The 14,713-nt window shown below is 40.3% G+C and overlaps 1 protein-coding gene and 1 long non-coding RNA gene across 3 annotated transcripts in view; one reads left to right on the top strand and one right to left on the bottom strand.

Moving 5' to 3' along the window:
- The window catches only part of robo1 (roundabout, axon guidance receptor, homolog 1), a 344,541-nt gene that overhangs the window by 250,002 nt on the left and 79,826 nt on the right, over positions 1–14,713 (bottom strand). The gene's annotated exons all lie outside the window — the stretch shown is intronic.
- LOC307037159 lies at positions 5,587–14,610 on the top strand. Its single transcript, XR_013807618.1, has 4 exons — positions 5,587–5,630; positions 10,914–10,977; positions 13,901–14,169; positions 14,265–14,610. It is a non-coding gene; the product is annotated as an uncharacterized lncRNA (long non-coding RNA).

Consider the following 14,713-nt stretch of genomic DNA (forward strand, 5'->3'; position numbering starts at 1 on the left):
GTTTTCTAATTGGGACATGGCGATGTATTTAATAACACACATTAAAGCTCTAATTAGAAGTAAATTGAGCTGCATCCCATTGTCGACCAATCAACATAAAATACATAAATACATATTATAACCTAAATCATAGAATCTCAAAGCTTTAAAATGGTTACATTTCAATTGAGATATATTTGTTTTCTCTGGTGCATTTTGTGCAGCTTTTGTTTCAACAGCTGGGTTCAGCAGTAACCAGAAAATGTGATGCAAAAACTCAGATGCTAACTAAATAAATATGAAATGGGTAAGATATGGCAGACCCTTGATATAAATATTTCAAACATATCAAAAATCATCCACAGAATCTAGAGGTTACAGTGTATTATGTTATGTCAAAGGTGTCTATTATAATGAGTTCAGTTGAGTTTGCCCTAAGCCAGTGGTTCTCAGAGTGGGGGGCGCAGAGGCATGACAGGGGGGGCGCGAGAGACCAGGAGGAAAAATGGTTATTAAAAAAATAAATAATAATAATCATATTTTGAAAAAGTATTGATACGAAAATAATATGATACAGTACTATTACGTCTGGGTCTCTGTGTTTCATTACAGCTCGGCTCTGTGTGTGTGTGGAACGAGCCATTTTTTGTGAATGCGCGAGCGAGAGAGAGAGCGCACCGGTACCGGAGATCGTTGTTGTTAGCTTCTGGTGCTAGCGAGCTACGCTAACAGATATAAGGAGTTTTTACAACAAAAAAGTGGAGGAGAGTCCTCTCCTGTCAGACTGAGAGACGCAGTGAACTAAAGGACTCTGATTGTTATCTCAGTGGGTCTCAAACGTTTTGGTCACCATTAATGTAAACAATTATTTCCGAGGCACACGTTTATATGATCATTATAGTTATAAAAAAATAAGAAAATAAATTAAAAACAGTTATGAAATACTATATGACATTAAAAAAAGAATAAAGTTTAAAAGGGAGTGATTTGTAAAATATCCTTAAAGAAAAAGTGAATCTGTTTACAGTTCTGTTTCATATGGGTGTTGAGAGATGTGTCCATAGATCTCTTCATTTTGCTCTCAAAGTGCACCAGATTGATGCTTTTAACTTCAATATTTAAAAATAAATCTTCCCGGGGGAGTTTGCCCCCGGACCCCCCTATGTGAGGTCCACACACCACCTATAAAAATAGCACTTTACCCCTGCTTACACCAATATGCCGTGAGCTGATTATGATTGTAACAGTTGCGGGTACACTGTGTATTTGCGTGGGGAGTATTGCAGTAGAACATTCCACTGTAGCGACCGGTACATTAATGGGAAACCGTAAATGTTTGAGCACCCTCTATGAAACGTCAAGCTACCCCACAGCGCCCCCAAAATAAATCTCGCCACTGAGCCTGACTATTTGTGTTGGGGGGGCGCGATTTTTTTTTTTTCTCCAGAGGGGGGGCCTGACAGAAAAAGTTTGACAACCACTGAGCCCATAAACAAATAAATACAGTTGCCTCGAGAACTGTCAATAATACATCTATGGTCCGTGTGTACATTTCAGGAGGCAGAAACAATAAAAGCACTTCACCCTCATTGCAGATGGCTGCCCATAATAGAGTGTGCGTAGAGATGGAGAGAGCTACTGTTGACTGTATATTGTGCGTATTATGGATAGTAATTGATGTAAAACACTGCCCTCATGTCTTTGGATCAGTATTACAGGTTTCACCCTTAAACACAGTTATATTCTGATGATTTGACATCCTGGATTCTTTAGCAAAGAAAAGTAAAACAGAGAAAGACGTTAAACTGATTATGATCAACTTTCCCCTGAAAGAAGTCTCCCCTTGTTTAGTGCTGTGATCGCAATTTTTACTTTGTCTCCGAGCGAGAAATCAAATCAATCACATTATTAGTCCATACAAAGCAACTAAACCTTTTCACTTCACAGGAAGTGCCTTCCATCATAGGTAATTGGAAAGTATATGCAAAGGATGTAAAGCAAAACGGACCAAATAACCTTTTCAGTGAATTATAAGTACACGTAATATTTCAACAAAGGCTGAATTGTAGGATTAATGTTGAACCTGCCACCGTATTTCTAACATATTGGAATAAACAGAACCTCTCTGTGCTGAATGTGTCTTCCCTAATGCTCAACGGACCCATGACGGATCGTTTTGAGGAGAATACTGCCCAATGAAGCTAAAATAAGTATCGGTATCAGAGGTTGTTTGATAAAGAAAATGTTTTTGTGCTGTTACAGTACAACTATTTCTGTGGGAGGTCAGCATGCTGTAGATAGGAGTCATACATCCATGCTGACTGCAGCGTAAAACCCCTTTGAGCACATTTTATGGATTGGAGAAACATTTGACAAGCTCTCTGCAATCGGATGTGTCAGTTTAAAAGATTATGTGTTTTATGGGTCCTAGTCTGAGCAGTAGATCTGCTCCTATAAACATGCACTACAATTTAGCCCAAGGTGTGCACTCGAAAGGTTATCCAATCACCCCTTTTAAAGTGCCTCTCAAAATGAGTAAATACCTTGGCTGATACACCCATACTGTAGCGGAGGAAAAACACAGAATGTGCTTCTTTCAGCTGCTTTAAATCTTCGGAAACTTTTGCTGTAAAAGATTCCTGATCATTCATTATTTCTTCGTCCTCTCATACTTTTTTTCGCCTCCAAAGCAAAACAACTCTGTCTGCATTTTCTCACTGATACTCAAACGGGAGTAAACACCCACCTATTGATCGTGTTCTTACGTGTACTGTACTGGTTATCTATATGGTAATGCAGGGCTGCATGTCTCATTTTATTATTTCATCTTTCTCTGTCTCCTCATTAGAACAGTACAGAGCTGTGAACACCTCCTGTGTAACTAGATAAGGCTATTTGAATGGAAAACACATTCTCCTCTACATACAAAGGGTTATCTTTAAAGAAGCAAGCCCACCTGCTCCAACAAAGCCATTCATCATTGTAGCCCTGTTTCCCTTTGTCTTGGGTGGATAATTAGCATACCTTCACCAACGAATCGCTTATTTAGTGGCAGGAAGATAGATAGATGGATATTATCTGTCGGACAAGTTAAATGTCAGAGATGGTACCAACTCCAGACACGTTTGAAGAGCCACTTAAACACAGAACTACATAAAGGGGCCTTTTGGAGTTTGGGACAATCTCCAATCCAATTCATACTGAAGTCCAGGGTAAGGGGTTTACCATTTGCAGTGGGGACACAGGTAGAGTATTAAAGGATGCTTTCTCCTATCATTCACTAACAAAGGAAGATAAAAGAGCCTCACCATACACATATCGGTGAGTGAATACTTGAAGAAAGGTGGCTATACATTTCTAGCTTGAGTCTGAGGAAAGTTCTGGTTGCGTTTTATTCCACAGTGAAATAAACTATAAAAGTTTCCAGAGAAACTTCTTCTACAACTTCTGCAACATAATCCGCATCTTCACTCACCATCTGTGTGCTCAGTATGTTCCAAACTGTCATCTTTGAAAACCGTCTTTGCTAAGTCTCAATTAGTATTCAGTCAAAAACCAGACATATAGTATGTCCATAACATTTAAAAGTTATATCTGTATTCTTGTTATTTGGGATATTAGAACATTTACTTTAGCTAGCTAGTTTTAACACATTTCACTACAATAGCAATCAATTAATGTTTATTTATAAAGCCCAATATCACAAATGTTACATTTGTCTCAGTGGACTTCACAGTTTGTACAGAATATCAGTATGACAATACGACACCCTCTGTCCTTAGACCCTCACATCGTACAAGGAAAAACTTCCAGAGAAAACCCACAGTTTAAAGGGAAAAATGGGAGAAACCTCAGGGAGAGCAAGAGAGGAGGGATCCCTCTCCCAGGACGGACAGACGTGCAATAGATGCCGTGTGTAAATACAATACAATTACAAAATGTGTATAATAGAGTAAATATAAAATGTTCACTTACATTTAATTTGTTGCATCTTGCCTACAATATTTACAAAACATTACCTGTTCACAGAAAGCATAATCAACATGTTTAAGGGTAATGATCCATTAGTGAAGTAGTTTCTCAACATCAAACCAAAACCACAATCTTCATCTAACCTTAACAAACGTACATATACTTAAATTAACTGGCAAAGCTTTCTTATGTCTTAAGTAATTATAACGGGAGCAAAGGAGGAACTCAGTTATTAGATCACTGTTTCAGTTTCAAACACATATTTTTTTGTAAGCATGACTATAACCATGTGTGTGACTATACCCTTACGAAAATTAACTATAGTATTACTATAGTATACTATAAGAGTTGTATAGTATCCTATAGTAAGTTTGTAGAGTTCTATAGTATTTTTCACCAGCTATCGTATTACTACAGTCTTTTCTGTAGTGCCATTTTACTAGCTATAGTAGCCCTATAATATTTCAATAGTAATACTATGTATCTAGATCTTTGTAGTATTCCTATATTATTTTAAATAGTATAACTATAGTATAATATATAGTGTTTCTGTAGTTGTTTTTTGAACACACTGTAGACCACTCCTATAGTAATAGCATGATCAGGGCTGCACATAACTGGTGCGCAGGTGCGCATGCGCACCCCCCGCCAAAAAAGAGCACCGGATCATTTGAAAAAAGGCGCATTTGCGCACCAACATTGAGAGAGAGAAAGAGAAAAGAGAGATGAGAGAAGAAAGAGAAAATAGAGTAGAGAGAGATAGAAAAGAGAGAGAGCTATTTGCGAGTTGCATACTGTAAGAACTGTTAATATAGCAGGGTTTCCCACACATAGACTGTACTTGGGCGGGCCGCCCAGCTATATTAACGGTCGCCAAAGTATAATTCGCGAGCTATTTAGGTTTAATTGTTTTAATCCGTCCACGAGCACGACGGCATCTGCGATCCCTCGCTATCGCGTGAAGGGTCTGCTTTATGCGCTCCGCACAGTAACCCTGCTGCGTGTTCACTAGCGCACCCCCCCCGTTCATAAAGTGAAGTACCCCTCAAAAGGTCCGGTTTATTTAATTTTAAGGATGCGCACCAAGCAACATCTAAAGGTGCTCCTTTGAGAACCAGGGCAAAACAGTTATGTGCACCCCTGAGCATGATATTGTCATAGTGAATGCATATTATTATATAGTGTTTGTAAAAGTATTACCATAGTGTTTGTTTTGGTGTTTCTGTATTAAGACTATATTATTTTAAATAGTACTACTGTAGTATATTTAGTGTTTCTGTAGTTGTTTTTTGAACACACTATAGAACACTCCTATAATAGTATGATATTGTCATAATGAATGCATATTATTACCATAGTGTTTGTAAAAGTATTACACTCCTAGAATTAATGTGTCATTTTTTTTTTAACACACTGCTGTGACAAAGGCAATTCAACACATTCAGTGTAATTTCTGAACTATTTTACACACACATGTGTGTACATAGAAAAAATAAAAATGCACATAGTGTTGACTAACACTGGGCACTAACATTGGGCACTGTCCTGCCCAATCACGGTTGAGTTATTTCAAATGTATCATTTTTCAACTGCCCAACTGTCAATCAAATGTCCCAACTGCCATTCCACCTCTGGCTGCTGTGGAGGATGGATTTCAGCGGAGGAGAGTCTAACTCTAGGTAACTTATATAGAAACAAAACGTTTTTAACAAAGTGAGCAGATATATTGTCATAATGTGAGCAAGCTAGGGGTCTAAATACATATTTTTAAACTTAAATAAATATGTTTCGCCAATGTTGAACAGCTAACTATTGAGTTTAGCTGCCTGGATGACAATTATTTTCCTTTAGGCCGTTCTTCTTTTTTATTATATTTATTTTATCTTAACTTAATGTAGTTTACACTCTTTTCTGGGATCATTCTTCAATCGGCATTATATTGATAGCATTAGCAGCTATATGTTTAATGCTATCTAGCTACTTTGGCTAGGTTTCATTGTTCGGCCAGATGTGGCGAGAAAGTGCGAGTGAGGCTGCGTTGATATACAGTCTCTTACAGTGCAAATAAGTAACTTACTCGCACTAAAGTTATTTATTAGTAGTACATGTACACTCCAGTTTACCTGTTTCTGACTAAAACATCAGCCACTACTCTATACTTGCAAATATTATATTGTGTAGAAGGGAGATTTCATATCTGCCTCTTGTCGCTAAGGCAACTGTGTATGTGAGACGCAGCGTCACGCACGGCAGTTAGGCCTTCCCGATTTGATTGGTCGGAAGGAAAGCGGCGGGCTTTCCTTGACATGTCCCTGACGCGTCTATCGTTATTCCAACCCAGTTTAGATTTAACCACTTCCGCATTACGCAAGGATCGACGTAGCTCTACGCGATAGCGTCATAGACATGGCACACCCGCGAAATCTGAATCTGACAGCATACCGTCCTTATAAAAACTGCATAATATACAATATAATCAGGGGTGCACATAACTGGTACGCAGGTACGCATGCGCGGCCTAAATGTGGAATGCGTAACGTCCCGTGAGTCATTGCGCGCCTTTGCGTACCAGGTCAAATCAAAACATATTTGGTGTACACGTGTTTCATGTAAAAATTAAATGGAGTAGACATGTCGAAAAAACAAAAAACACTGAGCAACTACTTTGGCGTTTCGCTACCTGCAAAGAAACAACAAACCGAGCCAGAGCCGAAGAAACGATTATTTTCTGTTAAGTGGCTCCAAGACGTGCCGTGGCTGGATGCCGATGATGATCGCACGGAAATGCCGCTCGCATCCACATCTAGCGGACAAAACGGGTACGTTTTATACAGGCTTGAAAAATTTCAACCACCCTTTGTTTGAAAAACATGAAAAGAGCAAGGAGCATGTTAATGTGGCACAAGTTATTGCTAATAAACAAGCTACTACAGAAGAACTATCCAACCACCCACTTGCTAGATGGCAAGGCAAGCTGAATGAAGAGCAACGGCAAGCCCTGTGTAATATTTTTCTCCTCGCCTTTCATAAAGCTAAACATGCACGTCCTATGTCTTCCTATGCTGAGGATATTCCTTTACTGAAGCGGCTCGGAGTAAATATCGGAGGCGCATATCACTCACGTGAAGGGGGGACACGAATAATGCAGACCAGTGCTTAATTTGTAAATCATAAGGTGCCGGAACGCAAAGTACATATGACAGCTCAGGGATGACGAGACGCGTACAGGTCCCGGAACGTATACAGAAAAGGTGCTGAAAACAACATGAAAATGTCCACTTGCAACGCTGTGGGACTTACAAGCCTCAATTTCAAATAGTATCTATGGTATAAATGTTATGACGATAATTTATAATTTTTTAGGCTAGTACGCACAACATAGGCAAATGCCCACATCACCACAGGTGGGACTTCAGTATACAGCCAGCAATTAATTTCTCAACAGGTTTAACGTGTAAAAAATATATGTATTAGGCCTATTCAAAGATTGGCACGGCGGCCTATTAATAGACAGTATGTTTGCTCACCATATTTAGTTGTTTAAAACACCCCACATCACGAGCATGTCCGGATTGTCCTCTATCTCTTTTTTTCTGCTTTTACTGCGTGTGTCTGTGGCAGTTCTGTGTCCTTTGGCCACCCAGGACCTCACGTACGGGACTGGATTGAATTTAGCCAGGGGGGGTCCAACAAGATTTAGGAAGAGTAAAGATGACATGGTAGATGTGAGCAAAGAGCTACGGTTGGGAGTGCAAATCAAGTTCATTTGAGAAAATCCGCGCTCACATTCAGCACTTGCAATGGGAATGCTGTTGACAGCAACAAGTAACTCCATCAGCTCATCGGGGGTGTCTTTACCATCTGAGTCTCTGTACGTTCTGTAGGCCCGTATGACTGCGCGCGGGTTGGCAATGTTGAAGCGCTGACACAGTGACTCGACCTCAGTCTCTCCATACAGCGCACCTGCGTCCTCGGGCCAGTATTGTGCGTAAAGCACCTTCAACTCCTCAATGAACTTGTTATATCCAGTTTTATCTGGCATCCGGCCTCCTTGAGATAACATACGGTCCTCCAAGTTCTTGGCCACAGTTAGAAAAAACTGACCTGTCGCTGGACGTCCCACACTCTTCTACACTCAATGCGCTCTCCTCTCCTACTGAATCTTCCTGCTGTAAGCCAGCTGATGTCGCGGTTCCGCTCGCCTCTTGCTCCGGCTGTTGTACCGGGCTAGTTGATGCCAGGGTACCCACCCTTTGCTGTTGGTGGTCCACCTGGCTGACGGTAGCTGGCTCCTGTTCCGGCTGGCGGTGAACCTGACCCGCTGCCCGGGCTTGGCTAGCTGTCGGTTAGCTAGCTGGCTAGCTGTTGCGGCGCTAACCTCCTCCTGGTTTTGACCATCAACATGACCGCTGCAGCTGCCCTCGTCGCTGCTTGTGGAGGCTTTTCTGACTCGTTTTGAAGTGTCTATTACCTCTTCCTTCTTTTTGGAGAAAGACAGTAAATGTAACTGTCTTTTTGACATGCTTGCATTGAATCACCGTTTCTTCCTCTCCGCGACGTGCTCCTCATGTGGCGAATTTCAAAAGTGAAAGACGTTTGTCCGTTGGTCCAGCTTTTCAGTGCGTCAACACAGATCTCCGACTCTTTCAAATCTTAATCTTAATAAACGACATGAAATTCTTGGGATGTTTTCTGTAAATTAATATCTGCATATTTTATTTCATTTTAACCATTTTTATTTTTTATAATTTTGTCAGAGGTACCGGATCTGCCCAAATAGGTGCCGGAACACAGGGTGGCCAAAATGAAGAGGTGCCGGATCCTGTTCCGGCAGGATCCGGCTCAAATTAACCACTGATGCAGACCATTGCGCAAACTATCAGTGGGGAGTTGAGACTAAAGTTGAAGTCTGCTGAATTTTGGGGGCTACTTTTTGATGGATCTGAGGACATCACAAAAACCGAGCAGGAGATCGTTTACATCGTGTCCGTGTCCAGCAACGGAGAGTTTACTTCGGACTTTCTTGGACTAATTGAACTGGGTGCTGACCGAACCGCGCAGGCCATAACAGACGGACTGGTGAAGCTTTTCCAGGAGGCAGGCTTGGATGACTGGAAGAAAAATTTGGTCGCTGTGTGCACAGACGGAGCTGCTGTTAACGTTGGTGTGTACAACGGAGTTGTGCCAAAACTACGCCGACTGGCTGCGGTGGGAGACTCGCTTGTGCACATCCTGTGCACCGCGCACACACTGGAGAACTGCGCCAAATCAGCTGATCGTAACGTTCCTTACTGTGAGACTTTTAATCGATCTGTGGTCAAGCTGCTCCAGTTTTATTTACAGAAAGGTGGAGCAAAACACACTGCTGTGTTAAAGAGATTGTGTCATGAAAATGGGATCCCCTTTGTGAAACTGGGTAAGTTTCACAATATCAGATGGTCTGCGTGGAGGCATGAAACACTGTTAAAAATATCAAGACTATTGCCAGCCATTAAAATGCAACTGGCTACAAGTGATAACAATGACTTAAAGCATATATGCTCTGAGCGTTTTCACTGTGTTCTGGCCAACATGCTTGACATTGGCAACATTTTGAAGATCACATCCATTAGGTTTCAGAAGGGAAAACTGACCATTGGGGAATGTAAGGATGAACTCATGGTGGCCATTGGACAGTTCACACTTCTGCTTGATGCTGAAGGCCACTACAGGAGGACACACACTGTATCTAATGATGATGCTGACAGGGACAAGACAAACGTACTCAGGGGGTTAATTGAAGAGTTTGAAATCAGATATGACTCCCTCAAGTCATCTGATCACTTCTTAGTGTTTGATCCTTCAACTTGGCCTCAGGAAATGCAAGGAATTCACAGTTTTGGCAACACAACAGTTTGCAACATTCTTCAGAAATATGAGGCCACCTTGCAACTTGACAGAGACACTATACTGAGAGAATGGATGCGTTTAAAGCAAGCAGGAAAACGCTTGGCTGCCACCTCTGTGTATGACTTGCTCCAAATAATAAATTGTAATCCAGATGCTTACTCCAGCATCAACACATTAGTTAAACTGTCTCTTACACTGCCTTTGAGCAGTGCAGCTTGTGAGAGGGGATTCTCACATCTGAACATAATAAAAACCAAGTACAGATCTCGTCTGTCACATGCTCGTCTGTCAGCCCTGATGCACATTCACCTGTCAAAGAAGACCACAGAGACATTTGACCCAAAGCCAGCTGTTGACCTGTGGATGGAGACAGCAAGTCGGAGGTTTCAACAGGGACAGGGAGGTGCATCTGCAGCATCATCCTCTACCATGCAAGAAGTGGAAATAGAGGACAGTGAGGAAGACACTGAGGTAGACACTGAGGAGGACAGTGAGGAGGAATAGACTTATTGAAACCACGGTTCCTGTGGGGTGAGTACCAAACCCTGTCTCCTGGTACTCATCTGAGTAACTCCCTGAAAAAGTTATGTGCACCCCTGAATATAATAGTGCTTCTTTGTCAATATGACTGACGACCACACTTATGCAGTGCTGAGGTAATATTAATTCCTGATGGATATAAGAGGGATACATTAGCAAACATCTGTATATATAGCCTATATATAATGTTTCGTTTTTTTGTTTGTCATGTAACATGTTAACGTTTATTTAATATTTTATAGACATTTATAATATGTTATAAATGTCTATTTTAACATTAATAACATTAACGTTTTGCCATGTAAAAATGAAATGTTGGGACATTTATAAAAATGTATTCCTTTACATAAAAGTGCTTTCCAGAGGTGTAAGAAGTGATAAGATCATGTATCTGAGTAAAGGTACAAGTACCAGAGTGTAGAAATACTCAAGTATAAGTACTAAAGTATTAGCATCAGTATAAGTACTAAAGTATTAGCATCAGAATAGTACCTGAATAACTATAGGCTCTTTTTTTTTTGCTTTCATTTCAGACCTCGTGTTTTAGTGTGCTCTGGAAGAACACAGAACAATATAGAGGAGTACCCGCAGTTGAAGGTATCTGATAAGACCTATTTCTCAATACTATGATGAAAATCAAATTACATTGGATGTGTTTGCTCATATCAATGCCTCACCTACACATCATCATCATCATCATCTAAACTATACCACTTAATAACAGACTTATTGTCCAGATAAAAGACAAGGCATTACAAAGAATAACATGCAAGCACATGAAGTACATTTAAAGAGAATATAAACATTTTATCATAACTATACCAATGTTTTAGGATTTTATATATATATGTTTATAAATGAAATGTGTGTGTGTGTATATATATATATATATATATATATAAAACAGTATCATTAAATAATGCTGTGTGTGTATACATTAATAAACACATGTGTGAGTAGTACATATAAGTGTGTGTTTATATATATATGTTTATAAATGAATAAATGTGTATATATATATATATATATATATATATATAAAATAGTATCATTAAATAATGCTGTCAGATAAATGAAGTACACAGTAATGGTCAAGGTTAATCTGCACTTACACCAGCTGAGATGATAAAACACCAGTAATACAATCTCGATTACAGGATCGTTTACTTTCAGTCAACAAATCCTTGGAAAGACAAAAAACAACTATTCAATATCCTGCTTTACTGCGACCGCTATAACTGCCGAAGATGAAGTCTATAGCTGTGTCCCAATTCAGAGGCTGGGTCCTCCTGAGGAGACGGTCTACGGAGCATGTCGTTGTACGTCACCGGCAGTTACCCATACATTTAGCCGCCCCCGTCACCTAGCAACCAGCTGCAGTCACAAGTGCCGGTAATAATTTCTGACACTAGGCAAAATATTTTCAAAATATTTTCAAAACTGTTCAATATGGAGTCAGATCTAGCTGTACTTATTTTGGTGTTATGTTTAAATTATTTTCCCGAGGTCGCAACAGGCCCCCGTGAAGAGGGCTTCATTCTCCCCGCGCATCTGGATAAATTGCGCAGTCCGCTCCTTGCTCCCTATCAAAACAAAATTGTTGCAGTAAGATTTGTATAACAAAAGCAGTTAAATAAATAAATTAGCTTTATAATGAATCCCAACAATATGAAAACCAAACAGGGTTTAGAAATATTTTCACTTCATATTATTTTATGTATGTAATATAAAGAAGACATCTCAAATTGCCCGTATATTTAAATACACAAATTAAATAGGTTTACTTTTCTTTCATGTCGTTTACTATTTGGGTGAGTACATTTAAAAACGAATCCAGCTGAAACCGTTGTAGCCGTTGATGGGACGTTACAAGCCTTATATATATTTTTTTAACTCATTCGTCACCGTCACCCGTTGCATCCTGAGATATGGTACACCGCGGAGTGTACATCAGATGTATCCTCTAAATCTGGGGAAAGAAGGCTGCATTTGCGGGCCGCATTCGGAGGACTCTTGTCTTTTTTTTAAATTGGGACAGCCTTCGTTTGGCGGAAGTGACGTATGCGGTCTCCGAATGCATCCTCAGGAGGATGCGGCCGCTGAATTGGGACACAGCTTATGACGCTAAAGTTACGTTCTTGCGGAAGTGGGCGTGGTTAAATCTAAACTGGGTTGGAATAACGATAGACCTGACACAGCGGACTGCGGGTGTAGTATAGAGTAGGGGTTTCACCAACTAATCGACTAGTCGACTAGTCGACTACCTTTACCACTAGTCGGCGCTGTAGGCCCTAGTCGACTAGTCGTGGAAAAAAATGGAGGTAAACTAGGTGCTGCAAAATGCTACAAAACACGTCCGACATTCTTATGTATGGCAGTACTTTAACGAAGATGTAACCAACTCCACAGTGAAGTGTCAGTTGTGTACAGCTGTACTGAAGTACAATACAAATGCATCTGCTATGCGCAACCATCTGAAGATGAAGCACCCGCTGCCGACAGCTAGCACTAGCAGTAATGCTAGCACCAGTGAGCAACGGACCGGCGTCAGCACTGAACAGAGGCAAACGAACAGCAAGAAAACACGGGTCAACAGTGATGCGGATGATGAGCTACGGGATTACTGCCAGCGTCACCGCATATCCCCACAATGGATAATCCACTGGAGTGGTGGGCAGAAAACGTGCACCGCTTCCCCCGCTTTCGAGGAGCTACCTGGCTATTCCAGCCACAAGCACCCCGAGTGAGAGGGTTTTTTCCCTGGCAGGCAACACTGTCACCCGAAAGCGGTCAAGCCTCCTTCCCTCACATGTCGATGCATTGGTGTTCAAACCAAAAATATGGAAAGGTGGACGTTATCGTGGAGGACAGCGAAGTGTTGCGCAATGCGCTGTTGCGCACTGGATTTACGTGGCATTTATGTAAACAAGAGTTTTTTGCTGTCGATTTTGGTGAGTCCAGTGTTTGTTATTTACTCAGCCATGTAACACAAATTAAAATGCAGTGTTTAATGTTACTGTATGAGTTCCAATAGAAAATACAGTTGTAAACCTCTCTTTGTGTGTCTCTATTATGACGTAACGACTAGTCGACTACCATTTTGAAAAACTAGTCGACTAGTAAATATTGGTAGTTGTGAAACCCCTAGTATAGAGTGAGTGTAGCGTGCAATACTGTGTTTCACCACATTCATTTAGAGGGGCGCTGTTTCAGTCTTTGTAAAATACTCACTGACAACAGCGGAGAAATGTTTTTTAATACAAATAAAAAATATAAAGAAATACCCAGCCTCCAGAAGAAAACGCCACTGGAGGCTGAGCAGAATCTCCCCTGTGCTTCTCTAGAAGTTGTATTTATGGGTGAAGTTAATTAACTTAAAATTACCATACTGCTTATAATTTATATAAGGTGTGTATTAATGGGTTTAACTAGAAGATGATAGATGATGGCATTTAATTTAATCTGGCATAATATGATTAGTCAACATCAGGATGAATTTGTCTTTTTCTTATAATTACAGGAAGCGGGAATGAGCTGCAGGAATCTGTTAAAGTCCTAGCAAAAAATAAATTAAAAGAAAAATCTACAGTGTCCAAAGCACAAACCATCTCCTGGAAGTAACAGGTGAATTTGGATTTGTCCTTGATAGGATTTTAAAATACAACACAGACTTCAAAGAGTTTATAGATGTTGATAGCAGTGAGAATCAGTAACTTTGACAGATTCCAAGTGCACTTTTCTGAAGCACCGGATCTTCAGCCTGTCCTAAGAGAAGTCTGTCAAACTCAGGTATACATGTACCATGCTTGTCAAATTGTGTTTCAAAAAATCACACAGGCCAGAACTTTACTTTGTGCTGTGCTTGCTCTTATTGTTTTGTTCAGCCAAGAACCAGTTCTTCTGAATGGCCTAACTGATCTACTTAGGAAGAACATTCCAGAAGTATTTGATGAATTGCAAAATGGCATTCTTACCGAGAAGACCAGCCTCAAACTTGTCAGAGTTTGCATCTCTGACTTGGTAGAGAGGCATGGGTTGTAAGTATGTGAATGTGAAATGTGTTTATACTGTATATAGGGGTTGGGACACTTTTTCCCTTAATTTCATTGCCCAACCATTTCGGTTTCAGGCCTGAAATTGTTTTTGTAATTTTTTTACATTTAAGTTATTCGTATTTATAATCTGTGAACAATGTATTGTATTTTGTTAATAAAGTCCCTATCTTTCAAATTGAAACTGCTCTGCTTGCTAACTTGTATTTGTTGATACCATACTTACTATAGGGATGAATCAGTGCATGACATTAGCATGACATTAGCTTAGATGGCCCTGT

This window comes from Notothenia rossii, assembly GCF_949606895.1.
Source record: "Notothenia rossii genome assembly, chromosome: 4".
NCBI classification, from domain to species: Eukaryota; Metazoa; Chordata; class Actinopteri; order Perciformes; family Nototheniidae; genus Notothenia; species Notothenia rossii.